This window comes from Cupressus sempervirens, chromosome 11 (assembly GCF_028749045.1).
Source record: "Cupressus sempervirens isolate cs-2001-9-10 chromosome 11, ASM2874904v1, whole genome shotgun sequence".
In the NCBI taxonomy this organism is placed as follows: domain Eukaryota; kingdom Viridiplantae; phylum Streptophyta; class Pinopsida; order Cupressales; family Cupressaceae; genus Cupressus; species Cupressus sempervirens.
In genome coordinates, this window is record NC_143128.1 from 153,602,867 (window position 1) to 153,619,048 (window position 16,182).

The following is a 16,182-nucleotide window of genomic DNA, read 5'->3' on the forward strand; positions in this document are numbered from 1 at the left end:
TTTTTTTTGATAGGAAAGCCAGACCATGCAATTTTCTCAAAAATGATGAAGTGCTTCTCTAGGATAGGAGGAGGGAACCGAAGGGAACACATGGAAAATTTGAGTCTCTCTAGAAAGGCCCATTCATTATTTTAGAAATTGTTGAATTACCCAGATGGAACAGTTCTGCCCTTTACTTATAATGGGTAGGACTTGAGGTTGACCAAGCTCTAAGTTTAGAAATCCCCTATTGTATACATTTCCTTTTTGTTGTGTTGTGTTTTCCTTTTGCTATCATTTCCTTTTTTGTTAGTTTAGGTCTATTGTGCTTCTTGTTTTCTAAGTTCTTTGTGTATTCTACATACACAGTCCCCAGTCAAACCCCTTGTTAGTTGCATATAGAGTCACCATTTTCCAAAGGTTTTTTTTTCAAATGTTTTTCCATTCGATTGTTGAAGTCCTTTACTTGTAGCCCATGAATTCACTATCTCTCAAAGTAAATGGTTGAAGTAACTAGTGCCCACAGTCATGGTCCCTTCCCTTTAACCACTTTGAACCACTTTGAACCTTGGTTCGAAGTAGTTCAAAGCAATTCAACCAAAGGTTTTATACAAATGATCTTTTTGGTAGGAAATGTACGTCATCTCGATGGAGCTTTCTTTTGAATCACTTTGAACCACTTCAAACCTCAGTTCAAAAGTAGTTCAAAGTTTTTCAATAGCGGAGGTATTTGGCCATTTTAAATCTTGAAGTACAGAATGTTGTCATCTCATGAGACAATAAATGATCTTGTAAGAAAATAATGATTATAGGGACATTTCTATTTTTGAGGAAGGAAGTCATCATTATTGAGAAAGTGGAAAATCTTCAGCCAAAAAAGTGATTGGATGTCTCATTAAGCTAATCATTATCAACACATCCAAAAAAGAAATCATTAAATAGAAATTCATGCAACAAGGCTTTCAAACATGTGAAGGATAAAAAGAGGTGATGTGTCATTAATGCCTAATAATCATCCTATACTTCCACACATAAGCACTTTCTTTTAAGAAAAAATTGTTTAGTTTCCTTTTCAATTATCATCCAAAGAATTGTAAGTGTAGAAAATGAGCTATTAAGGGAGATAGAGAAAATTGTTGATTTCTCAGCATAATATAGGTGAGAATTTAGCAACCATTGATTTGTTCTACAAATCTCTATAATTTCCAAGCTTTATCTATTCAAAGCCTTGTTGTTTGGTTGAGGATGAGGTCAGTATTGCATTTATTTGGTAATGTCTCCAAGCCTAAAATGTAGAAAACCAATCATCTGTGATAAGAATTTACATAGGGTGAAGTTGGAGAATTTACAAACAAATTTTCTTGAATATGCTAATGAAGTGAATGGACGTATGGAAGTCTTAACTAATGGGTTGGTTGAGGCTGCTACTTTCCCCTCATCTTTTGTGAGTCCTGAACTTCTACAAATTTGTATTGATCACTATGATGTTAAAAGGAAGAGTATTGTAAGTAAAAATGACAATGTGGTACTCACAATCTCAAGAGAGACTATTGCCTCTATAGTGCATTTTCCAGAGAATGCCTTTGTTGCATTCTTCCCTATTCAAACCCAAGTCAAGTACCAAGAAACCCCAAATTGATTCTGCAATACCATGAATAGGAAATGGATTGAAACCATGTATGGCAAGGTTCTAGGCTTCCCAAGGTCATCACTAAAGATCACCTAAAGCCGCATATTCAAGATCTAGTGGTGTTATTGCATAGGGTAAAAGGCTCAGCTGATGTACTCTTTTTTGAAGGATGGATGTATAGGTATGTAGAAATCATTTTGAAGGGTGAAAAATGGATGGATTGGGTAGGGGTTATTACTAGCTCAATGAGGTCTCAACTCAGATGTGCTAAGGAATTCTGAGAGGATTTTTATATGGCTTCCTACTTAACTTACTGCATTACCTGTACCTATGATCTTACCCCTCTTCCCCATGGAATATGGAGTGCAAAAATGATAGTTTTTCATTGTTGCCCCCTGCTATAGAAAGATAGGGTCTTAGAAGATTTCAAGAAGGTTCATGACTTGCTAATGGAAAAGGTTTATATATCTTTGAAGGAATTGCCCATGCCTAGATTATCCTTTGAAACCCAAAGCTTAATTCAGCAATATGGAAGCTAATTATATAGTTCCCTAGGTTCATGTATTTGAGAATTGGCAGGTGTCATGATGAACCTATGAAGTTGCCTCGGTATGCCTTAGATTGTTTTGTTTTGGCTGAAATATGTAGACAACTCTTCTCTATTGTAATGGATAATCTACTGCAAGAAGATTGGGAAACAACCTTCCCTATTAAGTTGGGCTCATTGGTTTGTAATAACATGGATAGCTCTTCCATCATTGGAAGTAATTTACTAGGGTTCAACCTTGGCTTCTACCATAGCAGGAGGAACTTTGATAGTAAATGGTATGCAACCCAAATCTTTGGCCTTGAAGTCAACCCATTAGCCACTTCATGGTTGGAAGACCTTTGATGGGATTGCAAGGATGAAAGAGAAGTTCTAAGGAAGGATCATTCAAGACTAACCTTGCAACAAATCAACTCCTTCAAGTTGAAGTTCAATATAGAGGGAGTAGTTGATGATGGCTCGGATATAGTTGAACTTGGTTGGGAGGAATCTAGTGAACTGAAGTCCCTAGCAGTTGACTGGAATAAGGATGAAGAGGATGATATCAATCTAAGGGCAAGGCTCATACTAACATTCATAGATGACTGGTTATAGAGAAAGAACACAAAAATCATCAATGAACCTTTTGTAGAGGTGATTTCTTTCCCTAAATCACTTCCAACTGACATCATACTTTCTCTTGTTGTAGGTAATATATTGGTTCAAGATAAATAGAAGTCACCTCCTCACTTGAAAACTATGTCTCCAAGAACAAGGTCTTAGTCCAAGTCTAAAGCCCTTAAGTAGCATAAAGTTCAATAAGAGAGAATGTATACACAGGGGTAGGATTCAGGCGATGACCTTAATTTCTCTGACGGTGCAGAGGGTAATGTTCAATTCATTGAAGTTCTCAAGATAGCTCAACCTAGATTCCTAACTCCTACTATAGATGCCCAGGTGGTGTCCATGAACCTTGCTATCCCTTCTTGGCTAACTAACACAATCAACATGAAATTAAGTTTGCAACTGGTGTCTACACCAGTGAAAGACATTATCACCAAATATGTAGCTAGAGGTTCAAAGGAAAAGAAGTTGAAAATAGATGCCGACCTACCTAAGGAATCAGTAATAGGAAAAATCACTACCAAAATAGCTACCTACAAGAAGAGGGAATTTGGGGATGTTGATGATGAAGGATTTAAGGTAACCTCGGTTGAAATAGTAACTATCAATAGAAGCATTGATAACCATTTCTTTAAATTCTTTGCTGACCATATGCTCACGCAATCTAAAAAGAATAGTAAAGAGAAGAAATAATTAAAGGGCATGGTAATGAAAATGGCTACATACATTGATTCCATAATGAACCTTGGAGCTTTACCAATTGTTCAAGTTCCATAGACATTTGATCCCAATTTGGCAGGAAGTCAACAATTGATGAAGCAAATGTAGAGGGGAAAACTATTAGCCGATGCGATGAAGAGCTAAGTGGACATCATAATAAAGGAAGGTAGTAAGTTCATCTCTAAGTTTACTAGTGTTTACGCTGAGGGAGATACATTGCTAGGAGAAATTCAAACATTGATTCCATTTTGCAAAATAGAACTAGGTCGATGCCAAGCAATCTTTTTTGAGGTAATAGAGGTTGAATAGTTCAAGGTCCTCAAGTTCTTAAATGATAATCCCATGTAAAATGTGGATCCTTGTATGTTGTTTATTCTAAATAACAATATGGGCTAGAAAGAAGCAGTCTTCAAGGAGACAATCAAGGAAGTGCAAGGTATTGAAAGAAAGATTACAAAGATGCACAAGGAGCTCTTAAAGGATATGAAGATTGTAAACCCCATAGGGATGTTTTTTTTTTTATGAAGGGAACATTGATGCTAAGATGCTAATGAAGAGCTTCAATGAAGTTATGGAACAAATCAGGGATAGTGAGTCACCAAGTGCCAATGACTTCACTGCGTTGGCAAGTGTTGACTCAATATTGCATCTCAATAAGAACTTGATGCCATGTTAGAGTTTGAAAGTAAAGGAATACAGGTGGCACAAAGATGCATGTAGGGCCTAGTTTATGAGCCTAAAAACCCCTCACTCCCAACTAACGCAACAGTTTATGAGCACGTTTTGAAGCCAAAAGCTAATACATCAGACTATTGGTGAGGAGGAGAAAATTGGTGAAGATGCCTAAACGGAACCGTTGCTTTAGTTACCTTTTGGTGATTCTTTTAAATAACTTCTTTTTCACTTTGTAAATATTTCTCTTATCATCTAAAATGGCTGGGTTTTGATGGAGGCTTTTTCAATTTGGAAAAATTATAAATGTTGGGGCATTGAACTAGTTTAAGGTTAGAAAGAGATAACTAGAAGATGGATAGTAAAAAGACTATTAAAGTAGATAGTTTATAGCAGTGATCAAGGATAGTATATGGATTTTTTGCTTTTAAATGATTTTTTGCATGGTAAGGTTTAATTTGTATATATAAATCACCTTGAATTCTACTTTGGAACTTGATGTTCAAAGTGTTCAATCATTGTTACTTTGTGAATGTTGATTTGATGATTCAGGATCTTGATTATTGTTCACTTTTTAAGTTTATTTCAATTCTGATGTTTGAATGATTTATGTTAGTTTTGGCTATAATTCATTCTTTGAAATAGGTTTTATATATGAGTAAATTCTAATGGATGGTTCTTTGAGAAAGTTGTATTGATATTTACCTCACTACCTAAGAGTAGTTGAGAGATTCTTACACACTTTTAGGTAAAATTGTAAAGATAACTTTAAATTCATTGTATATTTAATAAGGGAGCTATACCTTTAGAAATTTAAAGAGAAATTTAAACAATATGAGACTTTCTCAACTGTTGTGAGCATTTTGTACTTTTCATAATTTTGGGCATAGACTAAACTCGGTAAATCGATTGAAAGGATAATCTGTTCACCAACACTTGGTAAGAGGCTTTAACTTACAATGAAGGAAGAACCCTATTAAAGGATTTACAACCTATTAAAGCTACTCTATTTAGATATTTAAGTGATTCACCTATTAAAATGTCTCAGTAATGATTCTTCGGTTAGCACTCTATTGCTTGATATCAAATCACCTCTATACTCATGTGCTCTGATTAGATTTATCTTTTTTGTCCTCTGATTCCTTTCCTCTATTCTCCTTTAACTAATTCTACAATGTAACTCAACTCATAACACCTTAATCACCATGAATACTCTTTTTTTGCATGCAAGCTCTCTTCAATTTTCATTTTTTAGCATTTGTAAAAAGTTTAGGGTTTGTTTTCTATAAGAAGACCTAGGTGACTTAGGGTTACATATGAATCAACAATTTTGATTCACCCATATTGCCACTTAAAGCTTCCCTTTTTATAACTAGATTCATGTAATTCATATGGATTCACATTTAAGATTTTTCCTTATCAACAAAGATCATAAAACAATCCTTAAGTCAGCCCCAAAATGGTTTACATTGAAGTTTGTGTCATTACAAACAACTATGTCAAAATTTTGTAACTCGGCACTTGAAGTCCTTGATGCTCACCATCAACTACAACTTCAATGTTGTAACTTGACCTCTAAATGAATCAACATCCATTGATCATGTGACATCTAAATAGCTTGACACATACCATCTACTTGGCACTTGACTGACTTGAAACTTACTAGTTACTCGACTGACACTAAATATCTGTCACTCACATATACTATCTAACAACTTATGCTTGGAATGTATTACTTATTAGGCATGAACTAAGTAAATGACTTAAGTATATTGTCACTCATATGTCAAAACCAATCTTCCTATGCTCTTTTCTGAGTAGTTCTTGATTCTTCTTCTTTGCAAGAGCATCCTGAAGCAGGCTCATTTATTTTATAGTGATATTTGCAAAATCAAACTTGGGAAATTCAATTACTTTATCCAAGTTCACATCAAAAAATGATGTAACTTCAACTTCCTTAGATGTTCTTGGACTCAGCCATGATGATTGTAGGGGTATAACTTTTATACTCAGGCTATGAAGAGCTTGACTAGGAGGAGGAGTAGTTTTTGGTAATGTTACCAATGTTTCTATAACTAATTGCTCCTCATGTTTTGTAGGCATACCCAGCTCTTCAATCTTTTCCTTTGCCTTCTCTACATTCACAAATGCACCTTGATCTTGTGTTTTAGGTGTAAGAGTATCTACCTGAACTATTAGAACTTGGGTTCCTTCTTTCCTTTTTGTATCATCTTTGTGTTCTCCAACTGTCTCACCCTTACCCTTTTCATTTTCTTTTATTTAAACTGAGACTGCAATACCTTTCATCAATGCATTGATAGTGGAAGTTTTTGTCTCCTTCCTTTGATATACCATAATGGATAGTGTAGATTGCATTAATTTTAATTGAGGACAGGCAATTGATGTCTCTTTAGTTTGTACTTTCTCCCCTACAAATACTTTTTCTACTTTCTCAATTTTATCAACACTCATCAGTACAAGATTTTCACAAATTTTAGCATGGGTAGTGGATTCAACCAATATCTTCTTCAAGTCATCCTCTATGATGGGATTGATGTTTTGAGTAATAGCATTAGAAACATCCTTAATCTTTACATTATCACATTTTGTATTCACCTCATGTTGAGGACTGGCACTCAACACTAGTGTATCTTGTACACTCTATTCTGTCTACTTCTCTTCCTCAGCTGGTACCTGTGTTTCTTCATTTTTTTCAGTGCCTTCCTCTTGTTTAACTATCTTAGTGTCAACTATGATTACCTTACTTACTTGTTGATGCTCAAAATTTTCCCCACCTACCTTAATGAGTGCTTGGATAATTGCCTTGGGTGTTGTCAAACCATATAATGATTTCCAAATCAAAGTGGTCTTTTGTACAACATTCTCAACCTTGTTTTGCAATATGTTGAATGCCATGTATTTTGGTGAAAATTTTCCAAAATTCTTCTTTAATGCCTTCACCATTGTTTCCCTATCCAATTCTAGCATTACTTGTACAAGAGTAGTCTCTCTAATTTTTCTTTCTATGTTTAGACTATACTGTCACTTCTACTCAACTCTATTAGATAATTCCTTTAGTAGAGAGTTGGAAATTTCAATTACAGTTTGTTTAAATGTTTCCATCATGTTATATATTGACTCCTTTACTTTTTTCATCTTAACTTTTCCAAGTGTATCAAATTTAATATGTGTGAGACCAAATATATCAACATTATTCCTTATGTTCTCACAGATATTGTCTAAATCTGAAAGAAAGTGACTTACCACTTGAAATTGGTGGTTGTCATCAAATTCTATCTTCTCTTCATTAGATTCAACTGAAGCTATGCATTTTCTCCTTGATCTCTTCTCAAGCTCCTCTTCATTGCTAGCTAGTCTAGCCTTCTTCTCTTTTGGCTTGTCATTTTCTTGAGCCTTCTTTGTAGTAGGCCTTATGTTTTCTCTTGTAGAGGGAATTGTAGGCTTAGGTTTTGCAACCTTCCTTGGTTTTCTAGTAGCTCGGGTCTTAGCTTTATTCTTCTTTTACTTAGGTGCTTTATTGGATTCTTCTCTTTTAGTACCTTCTTTATTTCTACTTCTTCTACTTGGTCTTCTCCTTGACGTTGAGTTAAGGAAAATGGTGCTTGAGCTGGTAAATCCTCTTCTTCTTTATTATCATCATATGATCCTTCACCAAATTTCTCTTTTAACTTCTTGAAATTTTTGTTCTTCTTCCTAATGACTGAGGCAATCTTCAAATCCATTATTATCTTAGATTTGACCATGTCATATTTTCCTGATGACTATAGCCTTAGCATCTACATCTTCTACAAGTAGTGTTGTTATTTCTACCGATGCTTCATCAACATTGATTTCATAGCCTAGTGGTAATTTCCACCTTACCCTTGGAACAACAAGTTGAACATATGTAAATTAGTGTCAACTAGAAAGAAAACATCATTGAAATGTTTCTCAACTAGTGAAACTAGTATCCTTAGTCTTTTCTTCATTTATTTCTTGAAGTACTCAAAGTAGCTGGTCATAACTAACTCAAAACTATTTCCTAGTTGCTCAATAAACTCACCTATATACACTGCAATAGATCTATCTATTTTCTTGGAAACTTTACCAAATGTGGGGAATGTATTCTATACATAAAAGAACATACATACAAGAACTTAACCAAATTTACATTGTGCACTTTTGGTCTTCCTTATAGCTCCCAAATTTTTTGACAACTATAGCATCTACAACTCTGCAAGATCAGAGGTATGATCCTTCTTTACTATCTTATAGCCCATGTCAATAGTAATACATGGTACACTATTGAGCCTTCTTGATTGGTAGAATTTGTGTGCTATCATCCTCACTACAAATGAAATTAGAGGATCAAAGATAGTATCAATTGTCATGCCACATTTGTTCCACTCTACCCCTATATACTTCTCAATGACCTCTTTAGATTCACTTCTCATGGTTTTAGGCCAGTCATGGGTTGGATACCTTGTTACTCTATATAAAATTTTATTTTTGATTTTCACTGGCCCATTATCCAACCATATAGAATTATCATGAATTCTACTCAAGACTATCTTAATCCATGTAATCATGAAAACATTTGGAAAATCTAGGGCACAGGTCAACTCTTTTCTCTCTACTATTATGAATTCATCCTCCAATGTTCCATTTTCACATAATTTCCCATAGGTCTCCCTAATCTCCATGTGTCCTATACTACACATCTTGCATGTGTAGTAATATCTTACATCTTGAATCATCAAAACTCAAGGTGGTATCATCGACAATGCACCGAATGGATCTTTCTTGTAAACAATATAAAGAATGGCTCTAAAGTTTGGTTCTCTAATCTCATTGCTTACCAATTACACATTTAAAACTTCTTTACCCTCTTTAACCTTAGGAGCTGATGAACTATACATCATTATGTAAACTAGGGCATATGAAAGTTCACATTGTATAGCTCAACACACGATAAATACCTTTACAAATCTATTGTTATTGTGTCAAGTGATTGTTGAATTCTGCTTGTGAATGCTAGTATGATCTCTTTTAATTTTCCTTTCACTCTTCATACTCTCCTTTAAATTCAAATGATGTCAAATGAGTAGAAATTGATCATATAAACCTTAAGACCTTGCATTTAATGTTTAGTGCTTACACAGCTGTAAGCTTAGCTTCAATAAAGATTTTGACTTACTCAAGTTACACGAAGTTTCCTTTTCTCTCCAATACTACTACAATATTAGTCAACACTATCAGCTTTGATAGCTCAACATCTACTTAAATTTCACTCAGCAATCATAGTGAAACTTTTCATGCTCGATAGTAACATGAAAACTACCAAAACTTAAAGATTTCTTCTAGATTGTAATCAACACTTTGCATCTTTCTTCATGCATATGCAATCTTTTCAGAACTCAATCCTTGGAACTAATGTACATAGTATATCCTTTTAAATATCATTCCCACTTATCTCTTGATTTCTTAATTTGATTAAGTGTGATCACCTAACCCATTGGGTGAATGATCCCTTCTAAACTTGATGTGTTGCAATCTTCCTTTCTCTTCCATTTCTTGTTCACCTCATCTCTAACATTCTCATCATCTACCTTTCCTTTTCCTTTGTTGAACTCATTTCTTGGTGCCTTTCACCTTGTTTGACAATTTTTGCTTATGTAACTAGTCTTTAAACCACTAAAACATGTGGTTTGACTCAACCACCTTTTGTAGTCACTTCTTAAATGTGTTCTTAAGAAAATTTAAGAAAAATGTCCATACTCTTGATAGTAGTGAGAACTATACCTTGCATTATAATCCCTATTATAAGAGTTTCCATTTTACTTTACCTTTGTCTTCTTATTTGATGACCATTTAGGATTGGATCTATACTCACATGCTCTGTGTCCATACTTCTAAAAATTATAGCAATATCCTTGAAATCTTTGTGTCCTTATGGTCTTGCTTCTGCATTCATGTGCCTGATGTCCTTTTTTGTTGCATTTATGGCAATGACCCATGAACTTCTACTTAGGATTCTAATTTGCAATCTTGCTCCTAAAAACATTAGCAATATGACCTATCTTACTACAATTATGACAAGTAGGTTTGGAGTTCTTACCTTTGTTACTTCTTTCTTCACCACTTTTGGAAGATTCTCCTTCTGAAGTACTTGTTTATCCTAATAAAAAAGTATCACTATTGGATCTAGGGGATCTCATCAATTGTTCAAAGTACTTGATGGCTTCACCAGGTTTGTTGAAACTATCAAAAAACTCTTTTTCTCTTTTTAGATCATCTTTGAGTTGTTCATTCTATAACTTTAGCATTGTGATCCCAATATCCTTTGCATTTAGTTCATGATTTGTAATCATCATTTGACCCAAAGTTTCCAATTACATGTTAGAAATCCTAGTTACCTTTGATGTTTTCTCTTCCAATCTATTGGTCAAAATCCTTTTTTCATCTTCAATCATAACTCTTTCCCTTTCATCTTTCTTTTTCTACTCGGTCGCCTCATGTGGCAATCCTAATTGGAATTCTTGTTTTATTTAGATTTCTAACTTCTTCAGTTAGGAGTCCATTCTTTTCAATCATATCTACAATTGTTGCATCAAATTCATTGGAGTTTTTATTTGAAATAATTTAGTACTATCAATCTCTTGGTATTGTTTGTCATTCTCTTCAATAGAAATTTCCATCCTTCTTTACAATGATCTCTTTAACTCATCTCTTTCTTCATTCATATGATGTAGAGAAAGTTATATTTCAATCATCTAGTTCTCAATAGTTTTTCCCAACTTGTAGACTTACATCTTCAAGATCTTTCCTCTAAGATACAAAGCTTTACTTTTAGAGAATGATTCTCTGATACCAATTGTTGGAAATACAATAGAGAAGTAAAATCTAAGATGGGGGGAGAGGGTGAATCAACACTTAAAACTTTCAATCCCAAAAAATATTCACCACACATCCATCTCACAATCTATGCATATAAATTGAAATACTAAATTAAACATATACATCCATACCATGAATGTAAAATATTCAATACATGTATGACACAAGATATTTGGTTACCCACAAACCCTCCAAGGAGAAGGTAAAAATGAGTTGGGGATGTCACCCACAAATATTCACTACTAAAGTAATAAAGTGTATCTAATGAAGGTTACAATGTTTGACCATGAAACATGATCTAACCTATGAAAATTATACCCTATTAAAGGCTTACAAGATTTTTATATCTTACCCTGTTAAAGGATTTAAACACCCTGCTAAAATTGTACCTGGTAAGAGGACTTTAACTTACAATGAAGTAAGAAACTTATTAAAGGATTTACAATTACCTGTTAAGACCACTTTTTTAAGAGATTTAATTGATTCACCTATAGAAATGTCTCAACAATGGTCCTTTGGTTAGCACTTTGTTTTTTGATTTTAGATCACCTCTATACTGATGTGTACTTGATTGTTTCTAGTCAAATGTATCTCTATTGTCCTTTGATTCCTTCCTCTATTGTCCTTTAACTAATTCTACAATGTAACTCAATTCATAACACCTTAATCACCATGAATTTTTTATTTGTGCATGAAAACTCTCTTCAATTCTCCTTTTTAGCATTTGTAAAAAGTTTAGGATTTGTCTTCCCTAAGAAGACCTAGGTGACTTAGGGTTGGGTATGAATCAATGGTTGTGATTCCCCCATATTGCCACTTAAAACTTTCTTTTTTTGATTAGATGCATGTAATGCATAGGGATTTAAATTAAAGATTTTTCCTTATCAAAATATATCATAAAACTATCCTTAAGTTGGTCCAAAAATAGTTTACATAGAAGTGTGTTCCATTACAAACAACTATGTCAAAACTGTGTAACTCGACACTTGAAGTCCCTGATGCTCAACATCAACTACAAATTCAATGCTATAACTCAAGCTCTAAATGACTTGGCATCCACTAATCACTCAAAATCTAAATAGTTTAGCACATAACATTTGTTAAGCACTTGAGTGACTCAAGACTTACTAGTTACTCAGCTCACACTAAATATATGTCGCTCGACATATACTATCTGATAACTTATTCTTGGCACATGTATTACTTGTTCAACATGAACTAACTAACTCAAGTATATTGTCACTCATATGTCAAAACCAATATGAGCTTAATAGTATTTTCTAATGCTTGGTAATTTGTTTTTTTGAATGGAGCTCTTGTGGATTTGATCAATTGGTTTGTTGCATTTAATGTGTGAGGAGAGTGATCATGAGGTGGATCGATAATGGGAGTTTGTTGGAACTATTTGGGTCTTGGTTATTTATTCTATGTGTATTTAATGGATGTTTCAATCCTTCAAAGATATTTGGTATTTAATATCTATTGTAGGCTGACTTGTAGCTTAAATATGAATTTAATGAAAGGATTTATTTAATTTTTAACTTGATAGAATGACTTAAGGCTTAGTTTGTGAGAAGAGATATTAGTTGCGGCTTGGGAAACAAGGAGATTTCTTGGTGGCTTGCAAGCACAAGTTTAGATCTTCTTTGGAGGTTTTTATTAGAGTTTTGTTAGATTATAGATCTAGACTAGCTAGGATTTGTCCTAAAACTTGAGGTATCTTGTAGAACTATTACTTGGTTTTTATTTTTCTGTAATTTGGAAGGCCTTATAACTTGAAACATTGCATGTAATTAGTTGTTTTATGAATAAATATTTGAGTTTGGTATCAAATCTTGTATCTTGTGTTGTGTTTCAACTATGTGGTGGTTTGTTAGGGGTTAGGACATCTCCTTTGAGGATCCTCCTTCCTTGCACTATGTCAATTTTAGATGAGTTATCCTCCTTTGAGTGGAGGCCATACATTGGGTGCAAGGATTGGAAGAAGGAACAAGATAAGCTAGGTTATATTTTTTTCATCCCTCCACTATAAGGGAGGAATCTTGAGATAGTGGATCAATTTGTTATTAGCCATGTATGGAGATAGTTTGGGCAAAGGCAATAGGTCCTTATAGAGAAAACCACTTATGTGAGGCTAAAAGAGGATGAGGATGTGGGTTGGATACCCATGTTGAGCTACATAGTCTTTCCACATTAGAAACAAGGGTTATAGTAGGAATTTTGGGATTATCTCCCAACTATGGCAAATGCAGAGTTCTCTCCAAATTATGCCAGAGAGATGAGGAGGCATCTATTCCCATAATTCATTGTCCCCAATGACCTACTAGGGGTTGATTCCATAGATGGGGATAATGTTAATGATGGAGGTTATAGAAGAGAAGAGGGGAGAGATGGGAGAGGGAGAGATAAACCTTTTAGATCCAAAGGTCCATCCAACAGACACACTAGGTTCAGGAGTTAGGCTAGAGACAAGGAGGTGAAGGACGATCCTATAAAGGAGAGGAGGCTAGTCAAATGGCCTCAAGTGGAGATAGAGAGAGCATAGAAATAGGTGCCACCTATGATAACTAGAGAGGACCCTCAAGATTAGTAGTTTAAAGAGCATTAGAGGAAAAGCTCTAATAGGTATGTGCTACCATCACTATGCAAGAATAACAACTCATAGATGAGTGTGCTCATAATGATGCATAAGGAGGGAGAGACTCTCAACAAGGTGAGAGAAGAGTTCCATGGTGTGAGAGCTACTGACTACTATGTATTATATAGATTTATTGTTCCTATAAGCTATGGAATCCCATATTACTTAGAGTAGGTTGGTAGATCAATGGGAGTAACACAACAACCAAATAGGTTTCAGGTGCCTCCTCCTTTGTGACATAAAACTCAAGAGGGAGGGAGTCAATCTTAGTTTCTTAGGTTCTATGTCCTTGTGATAGTTTTGATGTATTTTTTGAGAGACATTTATCTACATTTTGTATGCATGTTGGATGCATACTTGATACTACTATTTATATATATGAGTTTTTGGAGTTTAGATTAGCATTATGTACTTGTCTCTTTTATGTGCTCATGTGATGGATGTATTTCCATGTTTTAGTACTTAGGTTTATGTTTCCATGTGATATTGATATTCTTATAGATGTATTGATGTTTTCTCTCTCATATGTTTAACTCTATGTGATGATATAAAATCATGATTTGAAAGCTTAACACTTGGATAAATTAGATTTGATTATGAGATTAACCCCTTGTAATAATAATATAGAAAAGAGGAAAGTGAAAGCCAAAAGGAGATGAAAAAAGAGAGTTATACCAGAAATAGGATACACTTGTTGTATATGAGAAATGTTAGTATGCTAATAGAAACCAAATTTAAATAAAGCTTCTACAAACTAAAAAAAATTCATAAACTTCAAGATAGACTAAGATGAGCTCTTAATTGAGAATATGAGCCATTAATGGGCTCTCTCAATGAGAATCTCTCTTGTTGAGTGGCTTTGTCTAAATAGATAGGATGTATGCTCAAGCTTATGCTTCAAAAAGGGCTTCAAATGGAGTTGGAATTTGGGTGTGAGCATGTACGGTTTTGATGTAAAATGGCATTATGACTTTACTTCATGGATTGTGTTCTTTTGCAAAGGGGAAGGATCAAATTTATAGGAAAGAGGCTTGAGGGATTGAGGGCTAAGATGCAAGGATGGGGAAAAGCTCATGGAGGGCTCAGATTGCATGAGAGGAGAGCAAATGGATTGTGCTTCCTTACAACCAATCAGAGAGTGACACATGTCACAGGGTGAGAGGATAGAGGAAAGGGGAAAGATCAGTCAACAAAGGAGGCTCAAGGGATAAAATCTTCATAAAGACCCTCATAATGGCTTGTAAGAGCAATGAAAGGACTTGGAAGAGTCATTTATGGCCTAGTGGACTTCATAAAGTTTTACGCTTGAGATATTTTGAGGGAGATGAGAGGAATTCCGACTTGGGCTTGATTAGGAAAGTTTTAAGCTTGCTTAGGATTGTGCAAATGATTAGAGGATGGATTAAGATGGTTTAGGATTAGCTTAGGGATAGGCAAGTGGATGGCATTTAATGAGGGTGGGTGAAGGAGGAGATATTTGTTAACTTTGGCTTAGGTTAGTAAGTCTTAACCCATGTTTAGAGAATGTAACAAGGTTAGGAGGAGATTAGGATTAGGTTTAAAGACATCTTCTAGAAGAGTCTAGACTTTGGACGAGGATAAAGACTTTCTAGAATAGTCTAGAACTTCCTAGGCTGAGGATGAAGACTTTCTAGAAGAGTCTAGAACTTCTTAGGATAAGGATAAATTAGATTTTTAGAAAATAAATAAAGTTTTATTTATTTCAAGGGTTTGGGTTGAGGAGATATTTATTAAAACTTTTTTAATAAACATGAGGATTAATATTTAATCTTCATTAAATATTTTGAGTTGGGATTAGGGGTAGGAAATGATGGGATTAGCCTTTAATCAAAATTAAAGAAGGATTAGAAGATTTTGGAAGAGGTTAGTGGTCTTAAGGAAATTGGCCAAGTTTTGGGCAAAAAATAATTTTTTTATTTATTTTGAGTTTTTTGGTCAATTTATTAATTAAATAATTAATAAATAAGCAAATAATGTTTAAATAAGATTTAAACATTTTTGGGAGGGATTCCTTAATTAAATATTTTTAATTAAGATAAAGGGATTTAATGGCATAAAAATTAATTAATTAATTAATGATGATGTCATCAGGGACTTTTTCAAAAAATAAAAATACTTTATTTTCTAAAGGATTTAGGTGTCTACACTTGTATAAACTATTATTCTCAACTATACCAATGATGAAGAGCATCTCAAGAGGTGGCTTATAACTTCCTATCTATGATGTGAAAGAACTATGAGATGGTGACTCTCAAGTGAACCTAGCTTATGAAAACCCTTGCAAGGTGCACCATAGAATGGAAAATTGACAAAAGAAAAGATGCTAGTATTCAAGAATGAATAATGGATGCAATGGAAATTCAAGTGTCAGCTAAACTAAATGAAATGCAAGCAATCAAAGATAGTTACAAACGCTCCTACTTAAGCTATGTTATCTAAGCTAGAGCATAAATAAATCCAAGCTACATGCAAGTA